The sequence below is a fragment of the Pelodiscus sinensis genome, chromosome 13 (assembly GCF_049634645.1).
Source record: "Pelodiscus sinensis isolate JC-2024 chromosome 13, ASM4963464v1, whole genome shotgun sequence".
NCBI lineage: Eukaryota > Metazoa > Chordata > Testudines > Trionychidae > Pelodiscus > Pelodiscus sinensis.
This window is the reverse complement of record NC_134723.1, coordinates 9660857-9678621: the sequence shown is the minus strand read 5'-3', so window position 1 is coordinate 9678621 and position 17765 is coordinate 9660857. Positions and strand designations below refer to the sequence as shown.

At 41.1% G+C, this 17765-nt stretch overlaps 1 protein-coding gene and 1 long non-coding RNA gene across 13 annotated transcripts in view; one reads left to right on the top strand and one right to left on the bottom strand.

Annotated features, from left to right (window-relative positions):
• PCDH11X (protocadherin 11 X-linked) overlaps positions 1-17765 on the top strand; it is a 1146051-nt gene that overhangs the window by 604526 nt on the left and 523760 nt on the right. The gene's annotated exons all lie outside the window — the stretch shown is intronic.
• The window catches only part of LOC106731746 (uncharacterized), a 193170-nt gene that overhangs the window by 7103 nt on the left and 168302 nt on the right, over positions 1-17765 (bottom strand). For all 3 annotated transcript variants that reach the window (XR_012906852.1, XR_012906851.1, XR_001368023.3), the window contains exon 2: positions 5455-5574. This is a non-coding gene — a long non-coding RNA (uncharacterized LOC106731746). The remainder of the gene's footprint in view (positions 1-5454; positions 5575-17765) is intronic.

Genomic DNA, 17765 nt, shown 5'->3' with positions numbered 1-17765 from the left:
TTTTTGCAAAAGAGCTCTTGCAGAAAACAGAATTATTCCTCATAGAAGGAGAAATAGGTACACAGGAAAAAACCCTCTGTTCCTTCGTTTTACTTGTGCAAAAGCACGCTTGAGGTGTGGACGCTCCGCGAGTTTTTGTGCAAAAATGGTTGTTTTTGCACAAAAACTCTGTAGCGTGGACCTAGCCTGAGATATAAACAATATCAAATTGCTTTTTGAGGGAGGGAAATATTCTTGGTAAACCACGGTCTTTTTTTTTTTTTGTTATAATATAAGTAGTTTTCTTTGTGAGTAGTATCTCTCAGAATAGCTGTAATTAACACCGTATTTCTTACACAGTGAGGCCAGTGTTAGTGGTAATTGCTTGCCAAAATGTCTGGATGTTGGTAGATGTACACAGAAAGCCAGGTCTGAAAGGAAGTTAGAATACAAAGTAATGGAGCAGTAGTGCCAGCTTCAGTTAAATCCAGAGATGAAAGCTGGGCATTGCAGGTATTGCGATGGCTTCTTAACATTATACTAGCTGTCCTTAGAACCTAACGTCCCAAGAAACTGGTTCCATTAATATGTGGGACTATTTAAATGTCAGGAATGTCTTTTTTCTCTCAGTGATTTTGTAAAAGGTGTTGGAGTTTGTGGCTGAGATGAAAAACAGCAACAATGTGGCTTTACAAAATCAACATGGGAACTATAGAACCAATAAGTAACATCAATGGACTGAAAATGTGGCTAGTATTGAACAGAGCATTGATCTATATATGATATAGAATTATGGCCTACAACTGGAATTGAGTTGTCTCTGACGTGTATCTAGGCGGACTTAGGTTCAGGGTCTAATGCTGTAATTTGTGAGAGGAGTTTTTGACTTTTTTTTCCCTGGCCTGACTGCTGTGTTCCTCTTCCAACAGAAAAATAATTCAATATATTTAAAAAGAAAGAAGGTAGATTTTGAAATTGTGTTGAAAAATGTGTCCTTCTAAGAGACAAAAATGTCGTGTCACTGTTTTACATTGTATTCTGACTGTGGGACTCCAGCACAACAGTGTTGTGGCCCATGACAGGAGCCACTTCATGCTATGATAATACAGATAAATCATACGAATGGGGAGGTGGTCAGACTTTTGGGCAGATTGGGTATTTCCAACCCAGACTCTCAAGAAATATGATGTAATGCAGGATATTAGTTTACAAATTTTATTAAAATTCTTAAGCTAAAATAAAATCAAGAAAACATATTACCAGAACTTTGATATAACTGGTAATGCCTAATGAAACTCAAATTAAAACATTGACTATGAAATCAAAATAAACAAATAAAACCTAAAGTTGGTCTTATTATTAGATTGGCAGTACGTCTTCAAATTGGATCTAGAAATAATGAATCCTCATAATTTTTAAGGAGTCTAAGAAGGCAGCTGTACATTTGTGTATGAATCTAAACTAACAAATTTTACCAAAGTTGAATCTGTATTTTGAATCTGTTTATGTAGCTTAATATTGAAATCAAATTATTATCTAATGTCCAAAAGCAAAACCTCAATTACAAAGCTTCCTCCTTGACTTGAATTCTTATGTGCTGACTAGACCTTTCATTCACTGTCCCCTCACACGCTCAAAGCAGAAATATAATGCACACATTTTAATAGCAAATTCCTAATAAGCAGAAGTATAACAACTATTATTTTCCAGAAATTATATAATGCAATCTTAGGTTTCCTAGGACATTTCTTTCAACAGTGTGTAACCACCGCCAAGGCAGATTTTATCTGGGACCTCGGGAGCTGACTATAGGAGCCTCTACCCTCTGAACTAAAAGACAGCTGGCTCCCAGCCCATGCTGTAGAGCTCTCTTGATCTTAACTGTTGCAGTGGTCTAGGTGCCACTTGCAGTACTCAGTAACCACACTAAATGTGTGGGTTACATACTTCCCCGAGGTGAGAAAGCATGTCCTGAGCTTCTGAGACCCAGTTGAGATCCCAGATGAGCCCCCATTTATAACCATCACCAGGCAGATTTGAACCTGAGACCTCTGGAGCTGAGTATAGGAACCTCTACCCACTGAGCTGAAAGCCAGCTGGCTTACAAGTGCATATGTTAATGAGTGTCCTTGTGACAATATTTAGGGTTGTTTAAACCTGGGAAACTTCTCTTTGTGGCCTCTTCTCCCTGTGGGGCTGTTACATGCAAGTAAACCCAAACACAACATAGCCAGTCACCCAAGCATCCATTCCTCAGCAAGTTACAAATAAATTCAAAGGCTTATAATAAATTTCATCATGCCCGCTTTCTTCTCTACTTCTGACAACATATGGATTCTTGCACACAGGAAAATTAAAATAACTTTCCCTTTTGGAACTGTGTGATGAGTCATAGAACTTTATATTCTGAAAAGTTCATCTGAGCAAGGGAATCCTAGTGGTCTGGATGCCCAGAATGGAGCCAGACTGGTTACAAGAAGAAGAAGGGCCTTCATTGACCTCCTATGGTACAGCAAATTGGGACCGGTCAGGTTCTAAGAGTGCCGGACCAGAGAGGTTCAATCTGTATTAGTTCAGTGCTGTAAAAGAGACTTTAGACAAGGCTTAGCTACATTTTTGTGCACTTCCACAGTTCTGAAATCAATCAAGTGTGATTTTATTTTGTCCCCACTACCATCTTTCCTACTGTGTAAAAACAACATACCGCTGACAACATCTTGTGAATGTTCCTATAATCCAATTATGCTATGATTAATTTTAGCAATAAAAGGGACTACTTTGGTGTCAATTAACAGTTTAGCAATGACAGAAAATAATAGTAAATGAGAGCTGTAAAGAAATCAGAGGGACTATGCAGAGAAATACTCTAAGAAAGCATGTTTACAAATTGAAATGATTTTATCTGGGACACTGGTTTTCCACAAGGCAAGGCAGGTAATCTCTTAAGAGGGTAAATTGTAGCTGTTCGAAAATGATTGTACTGTATTGATGATCCAGTTTCTTTACAAAAAACTCAATTTATTTTGCAAATCATTAAAATGTTGAGACAAAATCCATTTGTTGAAGCTGTATTAGAAATATTTAGTCATTAGCACTAATATTTAGCTAAATCCTTTCCCTAACTTGTAACTGTACTTCTTGGTGCAGATGTTGTCAATCTGACCTCATAATCGGTAATATAATCTAATATAAGGCTCAAGACATGGTGCCATCTTTGATAACATTATGTCTGAATTGTTGCCACCCACCAACTACAGTGCCATACCTGTCCTCAAATATATTCGGTATATTTTCTAACATATCTATTTCTTATAACCTTTCATCTGGGTTCCCTAGCTGTTTTTCGATATCTGAAATCAAGACCATTTAGAATGTTAAAACATCTTTTAAATCTTCTTAAACAAGAAAAATAAAGGAAATAAATTTGAGTAATTAACAAATGGAAGAGAATTTATTAATAATTATTGATAAATGGGAGGTTAGGGAACACAGAAAACTGGAATTCCCACTAATGTCATGGTTCAGAAGAAAAGCATCCTGGGATGTTACGATCATTAGCAGCTGAGTAGATGCTCTACAGCAGGGCTACTCAACTTTGGAAGCCCTCGGGGCACAATGATACTCACAGCACATGCTGAGGGCCGCAATTTAAGTGTGGTTGCACATACATGCAAATATATATGGAAATATATGCAAATAGCTTTTCACACTATCGGGCATGAATGCAAAGATTAAGGTAAAACTACACAACACACAGTCAGTTCTGCTGATATTAATAAAATGTATTACATGCCCAATTTCCACCCATAGGACAGCACTTTTAATGAGCAATGACAGACCAGGAATTTAACTACTAAAACGCATATCAACAGAAGACCATTATATTGACTCCTTTTTTTTTTGGCTCCCACTCGCGAACTGCATGTTGAACCCCACATAAACCCAAACTGCACTGTGGGCCGCGTGTTGAGTAGCCCTGCTCTACAGTCTGCAATTTTGAAAATGCATGTGCAGCTGGGGAGTTTAGATGAAAGCAAATGTACTAGAAAGAGAGAGAAAATAAAAATGGTCTTGACTATTCTTGCCCTTTAAATATAATTCGTGTCACTGGTATCAGGCAGACTACCTCTGTGGAGAGAATACTGGATTGGGATTCAGGACACCCAAGTCCTGCCATTCGCTTCTTGTTTGACGTTTGGTAAGGCTGTTTCATTTGAACATTACAACATAAACTAAAGTCAAGATGATGCTACTCTTTCTTCAAGCACTTTCTGTTTTGCACATTTAGTACAGCTCACATAACTATAAATGCATTGTTGGCATTGCCTCTGTTCCATGCCACGAGAATTGGTATTTAATTATAATAACAGCCACACAATGATAGTGAAGGGGCAAAAAAAGATCAGTTAGACCATGCACTCGGGAGGACAGAAGAAAGTGGTATCATTAGGATTTTTTACTTTTTATTGTTTCCATATTCAACTAATTTCATACCCTCCCATATTGACAATCTATTATCACTAACAAATGAATGTTGCACTTGAAAATTTTGCAAAAACATAACTCAGCCCTTCTCAGTGTTTACCTTTTTGCAATGAGTGCAGAACACTCTTTTCCACATGATAACCATTGTCCAACTATACCAAGAGGAGGACAGGAGACATTAAACATGAATTTAATGAGTCCACAATGTTATTATTAAATGTCTGGAACTAGCTGGCAGATAAAAGATCTGCTTTAGAAATAATTTGGGGGTAAATTCTATGGATAGGGCATATGATGAGAAGGGAGGCAGATGCCATTGTAAAGGTAGCACTTCACTGGATGCCTGAAGGATGACAGAAACGTGGGAGGCCAAAGACAACATGGCGGCATACTGTTGAGGCAGATATGAAGAGAATGAACTACAACTGGGACACACTGGAGAAAATGGCCAAAGATAAACAAAAATGGAGAATCTTCATTGCCAGGGCTCGACAAATAATGCAATCTACTTGCTCGTGGCGAGTAGATTTCAACCCAGAAGAGCCAGGTTCGGGCGATCTGCCCATGCACAGAACAATCTGTGCATGCGCAGATCGCCGGACAGTGTGGCTGGTGAGCGGGGCTCACCGCGGTTCGGCGAGCCCTGTTCATTGCTGCCCTACATGCCAGTGGACGTAATAAGCATTAACTTAACTAAATTCTATGGCCTGTGCATTTCATAATGATGTGGGAACTTCTAGCAGCTCCCACTCTCTTTCCATCCTGGTCCCCCAGCGAATCCATTGCTGGGATACCGTCTACTGCTCCACAGGAGAGTTAAGATTAGCTGTAAGAAAGGGGGGTGGCTTCCTGCTGTACCAATCATAGGAGTCCCCACTCCCTCACCTCCCATTCTGTTCCTTTAATGAACACCTCCTTTCCCAAACTATTTACCTAGTCTCTATATACCTTCCCTGTGGAGTATCTTCTCTATAAGGCATGTTTTCTCACCTTTTAGGCATTCTTGTGGCTCTTCTCTGAGCCTGCTCCAGTTTCTCAGCATCCTTCTTGAGTTGTGGGCTATTTACCCTCAGTAGTCCAGCAGTGGTCACACCAGTGCCAAATACAGAGCTTTCAAAGTAAAGACACACAGCTTTTAAAATAGACAAAATAATCACATTCCCAGAATCAACTGAAAAATTCAGACTGAGGTAGATACCTGACATGGAGTACTGCAGCTGTATTTGTTAACTATTTGACAAAGTTAGAAGCAACTGAAAAGTTTCAGACAGCTTTAATAATAGGCTGTGCTCCCTGTTCCACCTGTAATTAGCTTTAGTGGCAAGAGAGGGACCCACACCAAAACCTCAGACCCAGACAACCCTGAACTTTCACTGTGTTTGATATGTGAGCCTTAAGCCAAATGCCCTAGACTCAAACTGAATAATGGACAAACCAAAATTCTAGATCAAAATAAACCTACACATAAAAGTCCCAAGCCCACATGTTTGCTGTTTTTTTGTTTTTGTTTTAGGCTTACTTATATAGAAAAAATGTAATCCAAAGGGTTATAAATCTTAAACAGCTTTGGTTTCTGAATACTGATTCATTTGGTATTTAGGTTGCATTTTTCAAAAAGATTAATGAATCCATTGAACCTAATGAACTTCTGTTAATTACTAAATGTGTTAGTTTTCCTGAAGCAAGCATGCTGCAACAGAGAATAGTGAATATCACAGAAATGCATGGATATGGTGCGCTGTTTTGCACAAACAGTTCCATTGTCTTTCAGATATTACACAGATCAGTGTTGGACAAGTTATAAGTGTGTGGACGGGCATGAAAAATAAGGTTGAAGATTTTGTTGAGAGTAGTCATATAAAAAGCTCTGGATTTCTGTTCACATTGACCTTCTTTTACTTTGTTTGAGGTATTCTTGAGGTAGTGGGGTTCTTAGGTTCAAAAGTATTGCCTTTTCTTTTGTTAAAGTTGGCCTACAGATCCCTATGTGGGAAGATTTCTGCTCAACACAGCCTTTTTTCATACCAACAACATCTACAACTAAATTGCCCTCAGGCCATGAACAAATGGCCAGCCTTGTAAAAGAGTATGTTCACCAAAGTGCTAAACTAAAGGTGGCAGGAGCTGAACTGACTGGGATTCTCAGAGGAGCGCATTACTTATTTTTCCCTATTTGCCTGAGGTGAATTTACAAAGTGGCTTCTATCAGGCAAGGCAAGCAGGTAACCGAAATAGTAGCTTCAGTAGTTGTGAATGTAAAAGTCACTGCCTGCCTCTGGCCACACTTCTTTGAAACAGCTGTCACTAGTGCAGTCAGTGTGTTCATGTCAAACATGAATGTATGTGGGGCCATGTGAGTGTTTGATGGAACATATGTCAGACTGTACACTTTCCTGTTTGCCTGCAAGAGTCAATGACCCTTTTTATCCCATTGTACCCAACAACCCATTTCATCTCTTCAATCCATGAAACGTAATGTTCGGAAATCTCTCCTGTGAACTTGCGTCTACTGCTCTTTACTCACATTGAGTAGTATCTTACGACATGGATTCAAAGGGCTACTCCTGAAGTAGGGTGCTACTTAGTGTGACTAAAGCTGCCCAAATCTGGCCTTTAGTTATTAGACTCTAATATTAGAGGAATGATCCTGAAGCATTTAACTGCAGGCTTGACTCCAAAGTCCAAAGGAATTTTGAGTGTGGAAGAATGAAATGTCATTGTATAATGAGAGAAACATTATGAAAGAGGGAATATTTATGTCTACATAACCGTTTTTTTAAAGTTTTTTAAAGTTTCTTTAAAAAATAGTTTATTCCTGTTAGTAAACTATTATATGTTTATTTTGTCAAACAGCTATTGATGGTTCCTGAAATGCATGGGGAGGGCTCTTATAGAGACCATATGTAGGAGAACTTGTAGAATTTGTAGTTGGACGTGTCTAGGCCAGCACCATTGGGACCTCACCTGTCCCAAATGAGAGAATTTGTCAGACCAGGGGAAGTCTCCGACCACTGGCTCCCAAGCCCAACGCCTGCTGCTGGCAGGCTTCTCCGGCAGGCATCCTGCCTCACCCTCTGCCGAGGTGCTACTGGCTTCATGGGCAGCAGAGACTCCAGCTCCAGTCCTGCACATGCAGGGGAGCCACAGGCTCTGGCACCATGCTCTAGGGGACAGTCGCGGTGCCCCAACCCCAGGCTCATACTCCAGTGGACTGCTGTGGGGCTCTGGTCCAATGCTGCCATGTGATTCGATTCCAGCCCAATCTCCCAGGGGCTGCCATGGTGCCCTGGCTCCATGCTCCTGAAAGCTGTCGGGAGACTCCAGTCCCATGCTGCCAGGGGATTCCAGCCCAGTCTCATGCTGCCATGGGGTGCTAGAGACTACCAAGAGGGCACTGTCCCCCATCTTGTGCTTCTCTCAATCAGGCTGCTGACCTTATTGACCTGGCCCAGCTGGCCCTCCTGCCATTAAGCTCATGGGTTTTCTGGTCCAGGAGCTTCCATGGTCTTGCTAGACCAGAGAATGTCGGTTGTTGGAGGTACAACATATACATATGATTCTACATTATTTCCACCCCTGCAGTCAGCACCGGTGCCAACTCTGCCACACATCTACACAAGCAATTTCATCACTGGACCCAACCACATCAGCCACTACATCGGGAGCTCATTTAACTGCACATCTATTAATGTGATCTATGCCATCAAATGCCAGCAATGTCCCACTGACATGTATATTGGCCAAACTGGACAGTCTCTACGGGAAAGAATTAATGGACACAAATCAGATATCTGAAAAGGCAACACACAGAAACCTGTTGGAGAACACTTTAACATGTCTCAGTACTCATTAATGGATCTCGAAGTCGCCGTGTTTTTTCAGGCCAATTCTGCAAGCCAAATACACAGGAAAGGGCTTGAACTTAACTTCATTTACAAGTCTGATTCCTATCAGAGAGGAATGAATAAAGACATTGGCTGGCTCTCACACTACCTTTCATATCCTAATGACTTAACCAACCAAACAAACAATGGGTACATATAGAGGTGCAAATTGTTCTTATCAGCTTCTTGTAACTTGAACAATCAATTCATTTTTTTCTCCCTCCTTTCTCCTCCTCCCCCCTCCTTCCCTTATTTATTCTTGGATCTAGACTTTTAATACTCCAGTCATCTGAAGAAGGTTGTGCCCACGAAAGCTCATGATACCATCTACATGTTTTGTTAATCTTTAAGGTGCTGCTAGACTATTTGTTGTTGTTTTTAAAGTTTTTCCAGTTACAGACTAACTCCTCTGAAGCATTATTTCTATGTTACTTTTCATTTTGGCCTCTCTAAGTAAACAAATGATCATGCAAATGTACCAGTATCAAAGGAATTAAGGTATATAGAGATGAGGTACAGAAGTTGTGAGAACCCCCTGCTCTAGCCTTGCAGTTGTCTTTGGACACACTGTTCCCTGGTGCTGTGCCATGCCCTTTGATGCATTTAATCAGATTCATACAGTATTTTTCAGGTGCTTCTTTTACATGCTTATTATTTTAACTTAAGGGAAAGGCTGTTCACCAGTTGCTCAGAATCAGAGCTTTGCAGGTTCCTTAGATCGCCTGCTGAGGCTGCTCACTCATCTTTGAGTAACCAGGCAAGGGAGATTGTACTGCAGCAGTTCTGCTTTTCCATGAAGTATTATGTCTACAGTAATCCTTGCTGATAGACAGGGTGTGACTGAGGCTATGTCTACAGTGGGAAGGTTTGGCGACACTAATGCTGTCGATAAGCAAAAGTCACCAAAAGTGAAAACCGGTCAAACTGGCAACTTCCACATTGCTAGCTTCCCTTTTGACAGCTAGAGTAAAGCAATGTGGGTAAGTATTCCAGAGTGAAGTGTTGTGGGAAGGCAGAGCTGATCCCTGCAGATCTTAGGATTCCCTTCTAGCTCTATGAGCTCTCTGGGCTAAAGAATGTCAAAGCAGCACTGGAGTCTCTCCAATCCCACCCCTGCATCAGGAGCATTCCAATTATTTGTTTTTTGTTTGTTCCCCAAAGGGAGCAGCTCACTCAGTTGTCAGATACTTCCATGAGCTTTGGAAAGGGAGGGGTGCATCCCTGCCTGGCAGCAGAGACCACAAAATACTTAGCACAACCATCAGGGCATGCATTGTGGGATACTAGCGGAAGCCAGATCTCTCAATAAAACAAACAGCAAAGTCCATACTGGCTCTTGTTGACAATCAAGCGAGAGGAAAAGTCAAAACTCTCTTGCAGGGCTGGATGTTTTTTATCTCCAAAACTGGATGTTTTTTGCAACCCAAGTTTCATTGTAGAGTAAATGCTCTCACTATTTTGTGATTAATAGACAGGTTTTGGTGACAAAACACGCCAGTGTAGACAAGGCCCACTATGCAGAGAACATAGATAGCATTTTAAATTAATTGCTAGAGCAGCCTAGAGTGTCAGATGGGTGTCTCTTGTTTTACATATCTAAATAAATAAATAGTGCAAGAACTTCAGGAATGCCCAAACTCCATGACTTTACTGTCCTTTTTGGTTAAGAAATAAAGAATCTCAGAAAGAGATTCCACCACTGTCAAGAGGAGATACGCAGCAATTACCACAAAAGGATCCTGGGCAACCATTTGAGCACACATAATTGGATTGAGTAGGAGTCAGATGCTATTATGTCTTTGATATTGCCCTGATCATTTTAAAAATATAAATCTCTTAAAATGGTGAAAGGTTGCACATTTAATTCTAACGCAATTAAAAACTTCTGGAATGTTTGTGTCTATCACAGACCCCACTGTCACTACAGTTTTATTAGTTTTTCTTTTCATTTATTGTCTTTCAATAAATTTTGTACTAAAATGATCACCAACTCCCCCTTATGCAGATATCACCCTAAGCAACTTCTCCCTTGTTCATCACACATTAGTTAAATAGAATTCTGAATGTGAGACTGAATTTTATATTCTTTTCGTAACTAGTTTTTTTATTTATTCACTAAAATATTGATGGACGTAGTCTCTGAATTAAATTCTACTTTTATATTAAATAGCAGTTTATTATAATACTTCTCTGTTTTCCTAAAGTGCTTTCATTATTGTTAATGGCTTTGGAAAACACATTTTGAAAGGTTTACATACAATTAAAATTACTTTAAAAAATATTTGAAGTGCTAATGTCAAAATAGTCAGATGCAAAAATGTTATTTTCTTTTCGACAGACCAGTTCCCTATGTAAATTCAAAATCATATCTGGTTTATTCCATTTTTACACACCAGTTGCTAGTATACAGACAGCAGAAACAAGAGTGAGCAAGATGCGTTCTTTTCTGATTTGAGCCTCCTCAGCGGAATTGTTTGTCACCTTATTTCCAGGTGCAGGAACTGTATTACTGGTGATGTTGCATGAAGCAGTAAAAGCCTAGATTGACTTTCAGATCCTAGGGTGAATTTCCATTAGAAATTTTAAAAAGAATATAGCTATTACAATATAATAATAATATAATACAACTGAGGACATTTCAGATAAACAAGCATATGATTTGAATAGATTTTATTTTGATGAACACAAAGCATGCCTTAAATTCATTTCTGCAATAATAACAAAATGTACTCATCATCCTCACACCAACAAGTAAATATACACATCCCTAATAACAAAATGTATTCCTTTATGGATGAAGGGAATACAAAGTCAGGCAGCAGGCTTTAGAACAGGAAATCCTGGGTTGAAGATAGAAAGATTTAGTAGGTGCATTGAATGGCCATAAATTAACATTAGGACAGAAAGGATGGAGAGAAGGTTGGTTTCCCCCTCCCATATCTTCCACCAACTCCACTTATGCAGGCCCATATTCCCAGTTTGTATACCCACTAATCCCATGGGTCATCCCATTTGAAACAGACTTGGCCTTATCATATATTAATAAAATGTCTGGGAAAGGATGGGTTTTGACTCTATCTAGACCACAAGGACTGTTAGAACAGGAGTAAAAGGCACCTGTTCTCACTGGCCTACATGAATATCTGTGTGATTAAGGATTTCAGGCAGAATTTCACCCCCAATTCCCAGAGATATGCTAGCATCATTAGTGGTGTGTAAAGAATGATAATTGAGCAATATGTTATATTGGCTGAGGAAAATGTCATACAAAAGCAACCATATTAATGTTCAGCTACATTTAGACAGAACCCAGGGGAAAATAACAGAATGGAACAATCTGAGAAGTGGTTTTGGCCTTTGGAGAGTATTCTGCAAGCAATACAAAGAAACCAAAACAAATGGAAAAGTTACAAAACTATTGACACATTTAAGTTTATGAAACTCACATTCATTAATATCTGTACAAACCAGGCAAAGTCTATAAGATTACATGTGTATAACTGAGAATATAATTTGACTCACTTTTCCCTCTTGGTGGGTTTGTTTTGTTTTTACTACAGTGTAAACATTCACATACTATATTTTCAAATTCAGTTACTGCATATTCATCTTTTCCATTGTCACAGATGTGGGCAGTTTTCCCACATCCATCAACCTGCCCCCGGAATTTTTTGGCAGATAACACTTATAATCTTTGGATGCCATCTGATCTCTGACAGACTATCTGGAATCCCTGCCTAGTAATGTGTATAACTAGCTCAATGACTATGTTATACTCAAACTGAACACCCCTAGATACAGAGCTCTGGTTGATCTCTGTCAAACAACTGTTGTAGAATTAACCTTTCTGCAGCTCTTTGCCTCACATATGGAGGAGAGTCAGAGCTTTGGTTGTGTGTGCTATGGCCATGTCCCAGGCTCTCCTGTTTGCACCCATATGGTCTGCATCTATGGTCAGTTGGTGATGTGATTGTCCCCATCCCCATTTCTTTCTCTTAATTTTTTTACTCTTATTTTTACACAGTGGGAAGCACTTTTGTTTCTTTTTCTAATTTTGTCCCACCTCCTTAGGATTGATGAGTACTTGGGCGCTTTAGCTTATCCTCAATCTTCTCTGCAGAGACTCGCTGCCAGCTCCTCTTTCCCTATACAGTCATAGCAGAAAAGCCAAGAAAGCATCAGGGAAAATCTGCACTATGCCTCATTTTTGTGAGGCTACCATCCTGGGCTTCACACCTGGTGAGTTGTGTCCAGCCTGTATCCCGTCATCAACATATCTAGAAGTGTAGGTTTCCTATTTGTGTCCTAGCAATCAAAATGTAGCGACTCAGCGTACCAAGTCCTGCATTCCTCCATAGTTTGGACTGTACATTATGGAAGCCTTCAGTACATCAAAGATTTCTCTTCTGGAAAGTATCAAGGATTCCTGACAGTCCCACAGATGGAGCGAGCAATTATGTTCACCTTGGAAGTTTATGAAGCAATCACTTGGTCTACATCTAACATCTTCATTAAGCACTATAAGGTAGACTTTCTGTCTTTGAAAGGACTTTCTGTCTTCTTTTGGCACAAAGGCATTGCTTTCCCAGTTATCCAGAATTAACGTAGCCTCTTTGAGAATGTATGCTGGCAGATATGTTTCTCTTTCTTTCTTGATGTATGTTTTCATTGTCCTTCCTACATCTGTGCACTGCTCGTTACTTCTCAGATGTTCAGAAACGTGAGATACTAAGCTGAAAAATGCAAAATATTTTACCAATACTTTTCTTTCTATTAGCAGGGCCTCCCATGAATTCTACCCACTCTAGATGGCTCATGAGCCAGAGGTCAGATATTAAATAAGATCATTACTCTATGGCTGTTTTCTATGTCAAGTTTACTTAATTATTTCTTTTTCCCTGAGGTGTTTGTTACATACATTTTGCAAATTTGGAATAGAACATCTGTTAGCAAGTGGCAGCAGAGGGGGTGAGGCCAGAGCATATGGCACAAAAACTTTGATCCACCTCTGGGAGTTGCAGAGTAGAGGGGAGCAGCCCAGCATTATGGTTGATGCTTCTGGCAAAAAGGAAATTATTGGGAACAAGTTTTCTGATCAGAATGAGTCAGGTCAGATAATCAAGGGATGGAAAAGTAAAGCAGAGTGCTTGGATTGCTGTGGGATCTTGAATAAGTCACTTAATCTTTTGTGCTTCCCCATCTCCGAAAAGGGGGAAAAAAAACAAACCCAAAGCCCTGATCTCACAATAAGTGTTGGTGAAGTGCTTTCACATCTTCTGATGAAAGGTGCTATAGTCATGCAAAATATTCGTGTTAAATGGATTTATGCCTGTAGGAAAGATATAAGTAACTGGGACATCAAAATCCCACCATAATGTACTGCAAAGCCAGTTTGCATTTCACTTGCTTATTACTGTTAGAAGGAGAATAGCTAATACAGTAAGAGCTGCTCTCTGGAATATACCTGTGACACCAACAGGTGACAGGTGTTATTGAACAAAATCTGAGCTGACGTCAGACAGGTAGAGGACACTGTCACTCTTCTCATTTTGTTGGCATAATTCATTAAATACTTTTCACCTGTGACAGTTGCAGGTAAAACCCAGAGTAGAATTACTTGTCTTTACTAAACTGATTCTTGTTAATCCCTTAGCTGTCAGCTTTCAGCAGACATTCCATTTAGTTCCCTGCAGTACTATAAAACATGCACATTCTGTGACTGCATGGAATGTTGCTAGATTTGTTGTTTCATAGGTATATGTACATTATATACTCCAATGCATATAAATTCTTTAGTAATATTTTGGATTAGCTGTTATTCTGTGGAGCATTTTTGCAGGCACAACTTTGCATCTGCAAATAATTGCAACCTTCCAAATTATAGAAAGTTATTAGTGAGGTCTGACTGGCTGATTGTGCCAGCCAATCAAGTAATCTAAGTACTAATTTTTAAGTCTGAAAATCTAAAGGGCTGGCTGAAAATCTGATTATCTAAAACGTGTGGAACTATAGGAGTTTCAAGATTACAGTGTTTGATTTAGAGTTGTTATACTGATTTTTGCAATATAATGGTGGAGGTGGGTTTTTTTTTAATCTCCACGTCAACATTACTGAAATGCAGCCATTTTGAGAGTGGAATTTAATAGACATTAAACAGCACACTACGACTCTGCAGAAGTCTTCAAGGCGGAATGTGAAAAATAATATAATTCAACTGAAATACAGAGATGATTCTTATTGTAAATTGAATGTAATTATCAAAGCAGATTTTAGCTAAGACTCACAACACCCCGCCACTTTGTAAAAGGTTTTATCAGATTTTTAATAAGCACACTTGGTCAGGATCACAATTTTGTATCTCATTGAGGTAAAGACCTACTATTGGCTAATACCATGCTGTTTCAGTATTGATTTAAATGAAACAGTAATATTTACAGAATCTTCAACATCACTGCCTTGAAATATAGTTAAAATAATATTGGTCTAGCAAAACAGTCTCATCACTATATACTGTATGATAAATGTTGGAAAGATGGGATAGTAACTTGCAGATCCCCAGGTTAGATTGTAATTGGAAAGGTTTTCCTAGTTTAAGGACTGAAATACTGATGGGAATATTGGCCAGTTTTGCCCCCATCTTAAGTGTTTTTTTGGTTCTTAAATAGTCCATTGAAATCAAAATGCAAGTTACACTTTGTATGATTTGTGTTTCAAGTTGGAGGCATTGCATATAACTGAATGCAGAGTCTCACCGATGTGTTCGTCCATACAACACATACTTGAATATTTATTGTACCTGAAACAGCAAGACTTAGCAGTAGCCTTTATGAATATTTGCCTGTTAGTAATATCCCAAGGGGCAGATAACTGGTCTTTAATTTCCAAATGACATTTCTGTCAGATTCCTCAAAGGCCTGAAGGTGAAGTAAAAGTGCCTGTTCCTCCCTGAGCTTATGGGATACCGTTTAAACATTTGGCAACATGGTTCTTATCACAGGACTTACTCCATAGCAAAGCTTATGGGATATCATTAAAACCTTTGGCAACACGTCTCCTAGAAAGTTATTTTCTTAGGGTATGTCTACACTAGAAAGTTAGTTCGAACTAACGGACGTTAGTTCGAACTAACTTTCCTATGCGCTACACTAGCGCTCCGCTAGTTCGAATTTGAATCGAACTAGCGGAGCGCTTAGTTCGAACTAGGTAAACCTCATTTTACGAGGACTAACGCCTAGTTCGAACTAGCTAGTTCGAACTAAGGGCTGTGTAGCCCTTTAGTTCGAACTAGTGGGAGGCTAGCCCTCCCCAGGTTTCCCTGGTGGCCACTCTGGCCAACACCAGGGAAACTCTATGCCCCCCTCCCGGCCCCGGACCCCTTAAAGGGGCACGGGCTGGCTACGGTGCCCGTGCCAGGTGCAAGCCTGCCAGCACCCAGCTAGCAGACCCTGCACCTGGCACGGCACAGAGCCACCCACCCGATGCCCCCCAGCCCACCCCCTCTTGCCGGGACCAGGCTGGCGGCTCCCGGGAGCTTGCCCTGGACCGCAAGAGGCGGGCACCTTCCTGGGCTAGTGCGGACATCGTGGACCTCGTCCACGATCTCCGCACTAGGCACAGGAAAGTGGCCGGCTAGGGCAGGAGAGCTGCCAGCCTGGCCACCCAGGACCAGGTGTGCATGAAAATCAAGAGGGTCCACTGAGACCCCCGACACTGAGCCCTGAGCTTACAATGGCCGTACTGGGTCAGACCAAAGGTCCATCTAGCCCAGTAGCCTGTCTGCCAACAGCGGCCAACCCTAGGGACCCTGGAGGGGATGGACCGAAGACAATGACCAAGCCATTTGTCTCGTGCCATCCCTCTCCAGCCTTCCACAAACTTTGGGCAGGGACACCACTCCTACCCTCTGGCTAATAGGACTCCATGGACGCAACCTCCATCACTTGATCTCACTTCCCTTTCAACTCTGTTCTAGTTCTAGCCTTCACAGCCTCCTGCAGCAAGGAGTTCCACAGGTTAACTATTTGCTTTGTCAACAACAACAACTTTCTCTTACTAGTTTCAAGCCTGCTACCCATTCCTTTCCTTTGGTGTCCTCTAGTCCTTCTTTATGGGAACTCAGGAAGAACTTTTCTGAATGCACCCTCTCCACCCAACCCCTGCTTTTAGAGACCTCTATCCTGTCCCCCCTCCGTCTCCTCTTTTCTAAGCTGAACAGTCCCAGTCTCTGTAGCTTCTCTTCATCTGGGACCTGTTCCCAACCCCTGATCATGTTAGTTGCCCTCCCCTCTCCCAGCCTTTCTCTTCCCCTCTCCCACCTCCTTTTCCCAGTCTCCCCCAGTTTTTTTCAATAAAGACAGAGTCAATGTTGGAAGAAACGTTATCTTTATTTTGTACATCAATAAGAAGGGGGGCTAGGGAAGGGCAAGTGGAAGGAGGTGAGGGAGGAATGGGGTACGAGCCCCCGATGGGGAGGACTGGGCTGGCTCTGCGGGCTTCTGGGGGTGGAAGCTCTCCTGCAGCCCCCCAATTACTCCCTCTCCCCAGATGGCAGCCTGCGGCAAGTGCAGCCGGGCTGATGGCCGAGTGGTGTGATGTGCCCAGTGTGGGCACTCAGGGCACTCCAAGCCAGAACTTCTTTGCAAGCGGGGCACCCCTTAGAACTGTGTGTCCGGGGTGGGGGTCGGGACCCTTTAAGCGCAGCCCTCGGCTAGCCTGAGACAGTATCTCCATGCTCTAAGTCCTCCTTTTATGCCCTGCCGGCACTGCTTCCGGCCATCATTAAGCCCTGTTCAGAGTCCACTCAATGTGGACTTACTAGTTCGAACTAGCAAAACGCTAGTTCGAACTAGTTTTTAGTTCTAGACGCGTTAGTTCGAACTAGCTTAGTTCGAATTAACTAATTCGAACTAAGTTAGTTCGAACTAGCGCTGTAGTGTAGACGTACCCTCTGTGACCATCACTTTAGCCAGAAAGGTCTTGGAACTCTGTTAGTGTCTTTTTATGCAATGTTCTTTAAAAATAATGTATATCTACATCCTCACCCATTAATGTAGCCAGACAGCCCGCCCCCATCACATCCATCTTATTTGCCTCTCTGAGGTTCCTAAAGCATACAGGACAGAGAAGGAGCGATAAAATCAGCATAGCCATTAAGCTTTGATCTGCTTTGATGTGAAATCAGGATATGCGAGTGTGCCCGGCTGGCACCCATGTTGATTCGAACACACACAGTCCCTGGAAGAGGAATTTCCCACTGAGAAAAGAATGCCCAGTACTTCCAATTTAGTTATCTCTCTTACAAGTGTAAATTAAGTTCACAACTCCCTTGTAAGAACTGGTCTCACAAAAGACAGACCAGCACCATTTGGCATGACAGATAAGAAAGAGAAATACGTGACCCCATGAGTATAAAGGTGG